The sequence below is a fragment of the Coregonus lavaretus genome (genome assembly GCF_964263955.1).
Source record: "Coregonus lavaretus genome assembly, chromosome: 5".
NCBI lineage: Eukaryota > Metazoa > Chordata > Actinopteri > Salmoniformes > Salmonidae > Coregonus > Coregonus lavaretus.
In genome coordinates, this window is record NC_139992.1 from 20432488 (window position 1) to 20442671 (window position 10184).

General features: G+C 42.9%; 1 pseudogene across 1 annotated transcript in view; it reads right to left on the reverse strand.

Annotated features, from left to right (window-relative positions):
- Positions 1 to 9257, reverse strand: part of LOC311129592 (guanylate-binding protein 3-like) — a 29100-nt pseudogene extending 19843 nt beyond the window's left edge. The window contains exons 1-5 of the transcript in view: positions 9061 to 9257; positions 6601 to 6728; positions 5677 to 5786; positions 4550 to 4747; positions 4197 to 4432 (exon numbers count right to left, since the gene is read on the reverse strand). The product of the transcript in view is annotated as a guanylate-binding protein 3-like (transcript). The remainder of the gene's footprint in view (positions 1 to 4196; positions 4433 to 4549; positions 4748 to 5676; positions 5787 to 6600; positions 6729 to 9060) is intronic.
- Positions 9258 to 10184: the final 927 nt, after the last annotated feature.

A 10184-nucleotide genomic window follows, 5' to 3' on the forward strand; every position in this document is an offset into this window, starting at 1 on the left:
GTGCCCCACAGGAGAACTAAAGGAGAAGGTAACCCACTCCATCAAACCAGGTGACTGGGTGTGGATCCAATCCTTGAAGAAGAAAGACTGGAAGCAGCCCCGTTGGGAAGGTCCATATCAGGTCCTGTTGGTAACGGCCTTCGCTGTAAGAATTGCGGAAAGATCCACCTGGGTGCATGTCACACACTGTAAAAAGGTAAACCCAGCTACACCTGACGAACAAACACAGAGTTAGGAGAAAGAACCGATCACCACTAGGGCTCGGGGGTTGGCTCCTTAACGAAGATTCCCTTACCCTGTCTGATCATCCCTGTGTGAGTTCGATAGAAGGTAAAGCAATGGGTTGGCCTCTGGTGTCTGACATGTTGTCAGGGTGAGGGTGGGGATTAACAGGTCTCCTGACTGTAGGTAGCTGTCTGATTGTGGGGGCCATATTCCTAACACACTCAAACCCTCCTGATCCGCCAGAAGTAGTAGTTAACCTAACACAAGTTGATAAAATAATACCTGAACACAGTCTACGAAGGCATAGGAGACAGCTAGACGTAGGGAAAGGGGAAGTACTAGGGACTATAGGGAAGGACATCACCTTTGAGGTCTTTGCGGACCAGTTGGGGAGTTGGGGACTACTGGCTGGTAGTATCGTAAAGGATGGGAGATATATATGTATGTCACCATGTACATCCTGGGACCATGTAGTTGCTCATACCGAGCGGGGGGGATATGTCAATCTCCATACATAGTTTAAGGACAGGTGGAGTATTGTGAAAGTAGGGAATTACCAGAAATGGCAGTGCGACCCATATAAGGGTAGGTACTGTCTGAAAGTCCGAATTACGCTAAAACAGGTAAAGGCTACGGATGAGGGAATGTGGTATATGGGATTTGACCGCAAATGTTGTGGAGACCCATTAGTGGCTTTCTGGGTAGTAATCAACCCAGCAGATGTTACAGACCTGACAAGTGAGATATCCTCTTCAACTGGGGCACCCTATAGAGTAAACCTCTCTGAGGGAGGTAGTGAGACCGGGGCTGTGGTGAAGATAGTGCAAACTATAGACCTGAAGGAAGTAGTACAGGTGGAGACGGGGTATAGGGATCCTAACCTGTGGTTGGAATGGATTCAGTATACGGCAAGAACTATGTCTAAAGAGGACTGTTATGCCTGTGGGACAGCCAAACCAAGGTTAACAACTACTCCGTTCCCCTTGACGGGCTTTAACTCTCCGTCAGGTTTATCCTGCATGATTAAATTGTTCAAGCCACCTGGTAATGTGGTGAAGGAGTCTTGTAGTAACTTGCACTATCTGTATCCCCCGATAACAAAGTCACCCCGACCTAGGTTACCTCCGTTTGAAGTCTCAAGGGAGTCTTACTATTGTTTCTCTAGGACTGATAAGATAGGATACAGGGTAGGGCATCTTAGCTCCTGCTCCCACACAGAGAATGTCACAACTAAAGAGACCATGACTAATCTCTCCTCTTGGTTGCAGCCAGAGGATTTTAGGAACCAAAACCAGGCCCGTGCTGACATCTGGTGGTTGTGTGGTGATAACAGACTGTGGCCTCACCTACATACTAATTGGATGGGATCCTGTGCGCTAGCTCAGCTGGTAATGCCCTTCACTCTCATCAAACAATCAAACGTGTCAGAGACTGGTGAGTTGTCACGTAGAAAGCGGGACCTCCTCCCGGGATCCTTTGATGAAAGGATATATATTGATGGGATAGGAGTACCTCGAGGGGTTCCAGAAGAATTCAAAGCTAGGAATCAGATCGCAGCTGGGTTTGAATCAAGTCTTTTCTGGTGGTCAACAATTAATAAAAACGTAGATTGGAAAATTTATATTTACTATAACCAGCAAAGATTTATAAACCACACTCGTGATGCAATAAAGGGATTGGCTGAGCAGACAGCGGCAACTAGCTTAATGGCATGGCAGAATAGAATAGCTTTAGATATGCTTTTGGCTGAGCGGGGCGGAGTTTGTGTTCTGTTTGGATCTATGTGCTGTACTTTCATCCCCAACAATACAGCACCGGACGGGTCCGTGACCAAAGCGCTTCAGGGACTCACCACGCTGGCGAACGAACTGGCTGAGAACTCTGGTATTGATAGCTCCCTAAACGGTTGGTTTAATAACATATTTGGTAAATGGAAAACTATTGTTGTAACTATTCTGGGTGCAGCTATAGCTTCTATGGGTATACTTGTTCTTTGTGGATGTTGTCTTATTCCCTGTGTCCGAGGGTTGGTGAGCAAGGCGATGGAGAGGGCGGTTTCCCAACAGATGGTGAGATACGGCCCAATCCCGGACTCCGACCTAAGGAATGAAAGATATGACCTACCAGGCTTGGTGGAGGATGACGACGATTCAGATAGTTTGAGACTGGATGAAACTTTTCTTAGTTCTAATGTGTGAAGGTTGCAGTGAAAATCTAACAAAGAGCTGTGATTGGATGTTAACCAAGAACTACAAATCTCTAGTTTCAAAGTTATTGTTATGATTTTTGTGTATTAAAGTCTTGTTTTAAGTATGATGTACTAATTAATCAATATTGCAGGATGTGATGAAGCAAATGTTCTTCACTATAGGCTTAGACTGTTGTTTCCAGATAGTGGGTAAACAGGTTAGGTACCATTGCTATTCATTTCTATAACAACATATACTGTATTCTGTATGTGCGTAATATTTAGTCAAAGGGTGGAATTGATAGATTAATTATTAATGACTAATTATTACACCCTGAAACGGTGTATAATGTGTGAGTGTAGGACCAGTAAAGACTATGGCATTGAGCCACTATTTAGCAATGTGAGTAAGAGTTAGGCCAGACAACAAAGGACAAGGAGAACTGCCTACAGGCAACTGATAACTGAGGAATTTAGGGAGTAGAGAAACTGTTAGGCTTTTTAATGAGTATGAAAACATGGTGCAGAATATTGTGAGAACGGCAATAACTGAGGAATGCAGGCTATGATAAGAAAGTGTGTATGCATGTGTGTGTGTGTATGTGTGTGTGTATGCGTGTGTGTGTATGTGTGTATGCATGTGTGTATATGTGTGTGTGTGTGTGTGTGAACTGATGGTCAGGAGAGCAGTTTTAGAGTGGAAAACTACAGCCCGCCTACAGAGGGGAGGGATTGTTTTGTATGAGTATAAAAGATGGACTCTGAAATTGTGATGGCAGAATTCTCAATGAATAAAGATCTCTGACAATGCAGATCGGGACTCTGTCCGTTACTTAAATCCCAAAAGACTTACAACCTTTTGGGAGACGCACAGAGACACTGAAATCGTTTGTTTAATAATTCACATAACACTCGTACACCGCTGTGTACTACAACCTTCACAGAACAGCGCAAACTGGCTCTTACCAGAATAGATAGAGGTGTGGGAGGCCCCGGTGCACAACTGAGCAAGCTGACAAATACATTAGTGTCTAGTTTGAGAAACAGGCGCCTCTCACAGGTCCTCAACTGGCAGCTTCAAAACACCAGTCTCAACGTCAACAGTGAAGAGGCGACTCCGGGATGCTGACCTTCTAGGCAGAGTTGCAAAGAAAAAGCCATATCTCAGACTGCCCATCTTAATCTTTTATTTTTATTGGCCAGTCTGTGGGAAGCATTGGAGTCAACATGGGCCAGCATCCCTGTGGAACGCTTTTTGACACCTTGTAGAGTCCATGCCCTGACGAATTGAGGCTGTTCTGATGGCAAAAGGTGGTGCAACTCAATATTAGGAAGGTGTTCCTAATGTGTTGCACACTCAGTGTATAGTTGTGGTAGTGATGGATGTAGTATGGATGGAAGTAGTATAAATAGTAGTATTACTTGTAGAAGTAGTAAAGGAAATGGTAGTAGTTGTAGTGGTGCTGGTGGTGCTGGTGGTGGTGCTGGTGGGGCGGCAGGTAGCTTAGTGGGTAAGAGCGTTGTGCCAGTAACCGAAAGGTCGCTGGTTCTAATCCCAGAGCTGACTAGGTGAAAAATCTGTCGATGTGCCCTTGAGCAAGGCACTTAACCCTAATTGCTCCTGTAAGTCGCTCTGGATAAGAGCGTCTGCTAAATGACTAAAAAAAAAAAAAAAAAAAATAGTAGTAGTAGTAGTAGTATTGGTAGTAGTGGTGGCACTGGTGGTTGTAGTATCAGCTGTTGTACTGTAGTATATTTGTTGTATTATAATAATTATACTCACGTCTGCCGGTAACTTTCAGGCCCTGTTTCAGGGTCTTGGTCTTGGCCTCCTTGAAGACGTGATCACAGAACTCCTTGGCTTGCTCCACAAAGGAGGGCTCCAGGTCAGCATCGGTCAGCTCCTCCATACGTCTCATTTTGTCTCTGCTGGCTGGCCTCTCAAACACAAAGCACCAGCGAGGAGAGAAATAGTTCCGCAGGCAGCTACGAGGCAGGTTGTACTGCTGAACCTTTGACCTTGAAAAATATGCATATAAGCCTAAATTAACTACTTTTATGTGCGCAACAATATTTGATGTATGTATTCATACATTCATATTTACTATCATCAATCCAGTTATGTGCTAGTTAGAATTCTCGCCTGTTTTCAGTTTAAGAGCGTTCTCCAGGTACTCATTGGCTGTGATGCGTCTTCCATCAACCTCCAGGGTCAGGGTGAAATCTCTGACTGTCCACACAAAGGAAGGAAAGTAACGCAGGTACTCTGAAGATTCCTCCCCGTCTCGCTGGTTGGACTTCACCTTGATGTGCTCTGTCAGTTCTGTCACATAGCTGTAAAGGGTGGTGTTGAGGACTAAATGAAACCAGATATACTAACATACAGTATAGTGCTGAGCAATTAGCGCTTTTTGAGGTCTGTTCGGTTTCTGTTCGATTATTTAAAAAATAATCACGTTTTCGATAAATTTGTTTAGACATTAAAATGCACTATATGGGTTGAATACTGTAACACAGAATAAACAATTAATAAAAGTCCCATGATGGTAGTGACTGCCTATTACAGCTTATCACTTATTAACCATCATTTATTCACAGTACATTAATAAAATATTTGTTTTATTATTTCATTCCAAGTTATCATCTCATCTCTATAGAGCTGCTGCCTATGCTGTCTGAAAAAAATCACTATTTTAGTAGTTCTTCAAAGTAAATAAGGCATACTTTTATGACTGCTGAATACCAACTATCAGTCACTTAGATCATGTATTTTCAAGCTCGCGCAGTTCACACGTTCTCTCTTCTCTCTGCGCTGCACAGACCGGACAAGTTTAAGCGGGCGCGCAATGGATTATGGTCATTGTAGTCAATTACCACGTTTTCTGCGCTAAATTATGTAGAATATTGGCCTGTAGGAAACTACAACTCCCTACTTCGTCGCACAGTTCAGGCTTGATCTGATTTATCTCTACAGAAACTGCACATCGAGCTCACAGAAAAAAACGAAAGAAATGGAATTCAATTAATTGAACCGATGTCTGTCAATTAGTTGTTTAAAAACCTAAATATAACCAACATTTTGGTTAATCGCTCAGCACTACTAACATAACACTGCACTGTATTGTAAACTGGTGTCTGACTCAAAGAATCAGAAAGGATTGATCCTTACTCTCATTGTGTGATTGTGGAAATTTCCTCTAACCAAATTAGAATGATAGATCTACATTTGTTTATAGGCCAGCTGCTGGCCTGCTGAAGGATACTGTAGTTTCTCCAGGGCGTTGTTGTCGATGGTTCCCAGGCTGTTGTACACCAGAGTACTGCTGAGCAGGACAGCCAGGGAAAAGATCCAGTTGTCATTCTTCTCATCACCCTGCAGACACAACAGAAGGAACACATTGGTATTCTGTTCATACTAGAGTGAAATTAAGTCAGTGAGGAAAATCCAGCATTAAGTTTGTTACAATTCTAGAACAAGCCATTACTTTGCTGTGTGTTTTTAACTTGTTTTATGTTACAGCATGACATTTGTTTAAACTCTACAATAAGCCTCAGCTGTATGTTTTTAACCTGCTTTATGTATGTCCACAGTGTACATCAGTACAATATTTTTTGGACAAGACACTGCTTCAGTATTTTCAGTAAACATAGTTACTTTGTTGAGCCAACAACCATTTAGTTATATCAGCCATATACAGTATGAGGTCAGCAACCCACAAATGTGACGTACTTTCCCACCTTGCATGCATATATATATATATATATATATATATATATATATATATAATCTCTTTTGAGCTTCACCATACGATGGGTCCACATTACAAACATTAGATTGTGCATTAACTGCCAGCCCCAGACGTACAGTAATATACATCTTACATTACAGGTAATGAAATCTGTTATCAGTACTGGACACTGTCCATTGAGATAACATGGGACTTTCCCTATTTGAAAAACAAAGCAGTATGCAGAATCCTACAGTAGTTACGCTGTATTCTGTAATCTCATCAAGACCACAAAATATCAGTCTCTATCAATATTATCATCCAAGGTATTGTATTTCAGGATTCAGGATCAATATTTCCTTATTGTATAAAAAGAGATCAATTAACTCAATCCAGTAGATGCTTATGCTAAATGTAATGTTTCGAAATGTGTTGACAGAGTGAACTTTGACCTCCCACCTTCTCCACATCCCCCAGCCCCTCTGTATCCAGCAGCACCAGGGTGTGGTCTCTTTTTTCAGGATGAGGCACACACCACATCCAGATGCCCTTAGTTTTGGACTGGATGGTGGCTCCAAGGGCAAAACCTTGAGGACAGAGGATAAAAACTGTTCTTAGGACATTAAAATAAGGAATCTGTAAAGAGGCAGCTGGATGTAAAGTGTTTACTCAAGACAGCTGGTTTTCAGATGAACCTTTTAAAATTACATATCATGCTGACAGACTGAACGTGAGTCTAGTAGCCAGTGCAATAACAAGATGCGTCACAGGTCATGAATGGAATTTATTTTTCCACTCTCCATATATCCACAGAACCAACCTAGAACACCTGGTCAGGATATAACTAACCTAAAGTAGCAGGTGTAAAAGCAAATGCCTGAAACTATACTGAACAAAAATATAAATGCAACATGCAACAATTTAAAAGATGTTACTGAGTTACAGTTCATATAAGGAAATCAGTCAATTGAAAAATTCAATAGGCCCTAATCTATGGATTTCACATGACTGGGGAATGCAGATATGCATCTGTTGGTCACAGATACCTTCAAAAAAAAAGTAGGGGCGTGAATCAGAAAACCAGTCAGTATCTGGTGTGACCACCATTTGCCTCATGCAGCACGACATCTCCTTCACATTGAGTTGATCAGGCTGTTGATTGTGGCCTGTGGAACATTGTCCCACTCCTCTTCAATGGCTGTGCGAAGTTGCTGGTTATTGGCGGGAACTGGAACACGTTGTCGTACACGTCGATCCAGGGCATCCCAAACATGCTCAATGGGTGACATGTCTGTTGAGTATGCAGGCCATGAAAGAACTGGGACATTTTCAGCTTTCAGGAATTGTGTACAGATCACAGGAGGTTGGTGGCACCTTATTTGGGGAGAACGGGCTTGTGTTAATTACTGGAGCGGAATGGTACCATATACATCAAACATGGTTTCCAGGTGTTTGATGCCATTCCATTTGCTCCGTTCTAGTCATTATTGTGAGCCATTCTCCCCTCAGCAGCCTCCTGTGGTACAGATCCTTGCGACATCGGGCCGTGCATTATGCTGAAACATGAGGTGATAGCGGCGGATGAATGGCACAACAATGGGAGTCAAGATCTCCCCACGGTATCTCTGGGCATTCAAATTGCCATCGATAAAATGCAATTGTGTTCTTTGTCCGTAGCTTATGCTCGGCCATACCGTAACCCCACCATGGGGCACTCTGTTCAGAACGTTGACATCAGCAAACCGCTCGCCCACACAACGCCATATACGTGGTCTGCGGATGTGAGGCCGGTTGGACGTACTAATTCTCTAAAACGACGTTGGAGGCAGCTTATGGTAGAAAAATGACCATTCAATTCTTTGGCAAAAGCTCTGGTGGACATAACTGCCATCAGCATGCAAATTTCACACTCCCTCAACTTGAGACATCTGTGGAATTGTGTTGTGTGACAACTACACATTTGAGTGGCCTTTTATTGTCCCCAGCACAAGGTGCACCTGTGTAGTGATCATGCTGTTTAATCAGCTTCTTGATATGCCACACCTGTCAGGTGGATGGATTATCTTGGCAAAGGAGAAATGCTCACTAACAGGAAGTAAACAAATGTATGCACCAAATTTGAGAGAAATAAGGTTTTTGTGCCTATGGAGTATTTTGGGGATTTTTTATTTCAGCTCATAAAACATGGGACCAACACTTTACATGTTGTGTTTATATTTCTGTTCAGTGTAGAACCCGTACGTACTGGTCTTGATAAGAAAAAATAACTTGTCAGGAGATCTCTTCTGCACTGTTCAACCAATCCAGTAAATGTGGAGGAGGAGTTAAGATGGAGCAGAAGCAGAAGTCGCATCACAGGCTTCCTTTCCATTTTCCCTGAACACCGGAACATCCGATTGTTGGGGACTCGGCAGAGGCTAGAACAAAACTGTAGACTTTGGTACTGGGTACATACAAAACTCACCTTAACGTCTTCAAATATGAATTACTAAAGTTCTCATTGGGGTATTCCAGAAGTCATGTTCTTCCAAAACAAGGGCTTTAATGAAATGACTGGCTCTGACTGTTGCTGTAATAAACTGTTTTTACTTCATAGTGTAAAACTGAAAGAGAAACTAACTAGTTTCCACAATGCAATAATAGGATGCATTAAAATTCCCAATTTTGTGAGAGAAATAACCGTCAAAGCGTAATATGGTCAGAACAGGACAAATCTGTACTTTGGTGCGACCTATCTAATGTCTCTCGAACCCTGAATGTCAACTGCAGTACATATAGACATGCTGTACACATAACACTTTCTGTTATGAGAAATAATGATCTAATACATAATCATATAACAGTGTTGAGGGCATGCATATTGTTATGTATATTGTTTGGACTTTGGACCATAGTTTAAAAAATGCTTGAGCGGTTCACCTTTCCTCTCCCCAGCCAGCTTGTTCATGAGGTAGGACTTGCCGGTGCGGTACAGCCCGACCACCGCCACCACTACCACATGCTGGGTCAATCTGGTCCAGGATGTCCAGTGCACTGCGGACCACACACAGCTTCCCATCACTGTCGTTCTCAATCAGACATACTGGTTCCTTCATGGATACTGTCTGGCCTGCCATGATGCTGTCCGATAGAAACCCTGGCAAGGACACACATAAGAACTTTTGATTGAGTAGGACACTGTGTGTGTGTGTCATAAAAGTACCTACAGACGTTTTTTATTGCAATTAAATGTAAAGTGATAAAGGAGGCACAGGAACAGGTGATGAAGAGTGAATCAAGGCTTATCATAATAGATTGGGTGGAAAGTGACAAAAAAAAATAATTCAGGCCCGGTCCTGGCCGTTCTGTCACCCTAGGCCAGACAAAAAAAATGGAATCTCCATAGACAAACATTAGCAGTAGAACGGCCTTACTGAAGACCTGAGTGACTTTAACGTGGCACCGTCATAGGATACCACCTTTCCAACAAGTCAGTTCGTCAAATTTCTGCCCTGCTAGAGCTGCCTCAGTCAACTGTAAGTGCTGTTATTGTGAAGTGGAAACGTCTAGGAGCAACAACGGCTCAGCCGCAAAGCGGTAGGCCACAAAAGCTCACAGAATGGGACCGGCGAGTGCTGAAGCGCGTAGCAACACTCACTACTGAGTTCCAAACTGCCTGTGGAAGCAATGTCAGCACAAGAACGGTTTGTCGGGAGCTTCATGAAATGGATTTCCATGGCCGAGCAGCCATACAAAAACCTAAGATCACAATGCGCAATGCCAAGAGTCGGCTGGAGTGGTTTAATGCTAGCCGCCATTGGACTCTGGAGCAGTGGAAATGCGTTCTCTGGAGTGATGAATCACACTTCCTCATCTGGCAGTCTGACGGACAAATCCGGGTTTGGCGGATGCCAGGAGAATGCTACCTGCCCTAATATAGTGCCAACTGTAAAGTTTCTATATACAGTGCCTTCGGAAAGTATTCAGACCCCTTGACTCTTTCCACATTCTGTTACATTACAGCCTTATTAAAATTGATTAAAAAATAAAATCTATTTTACATT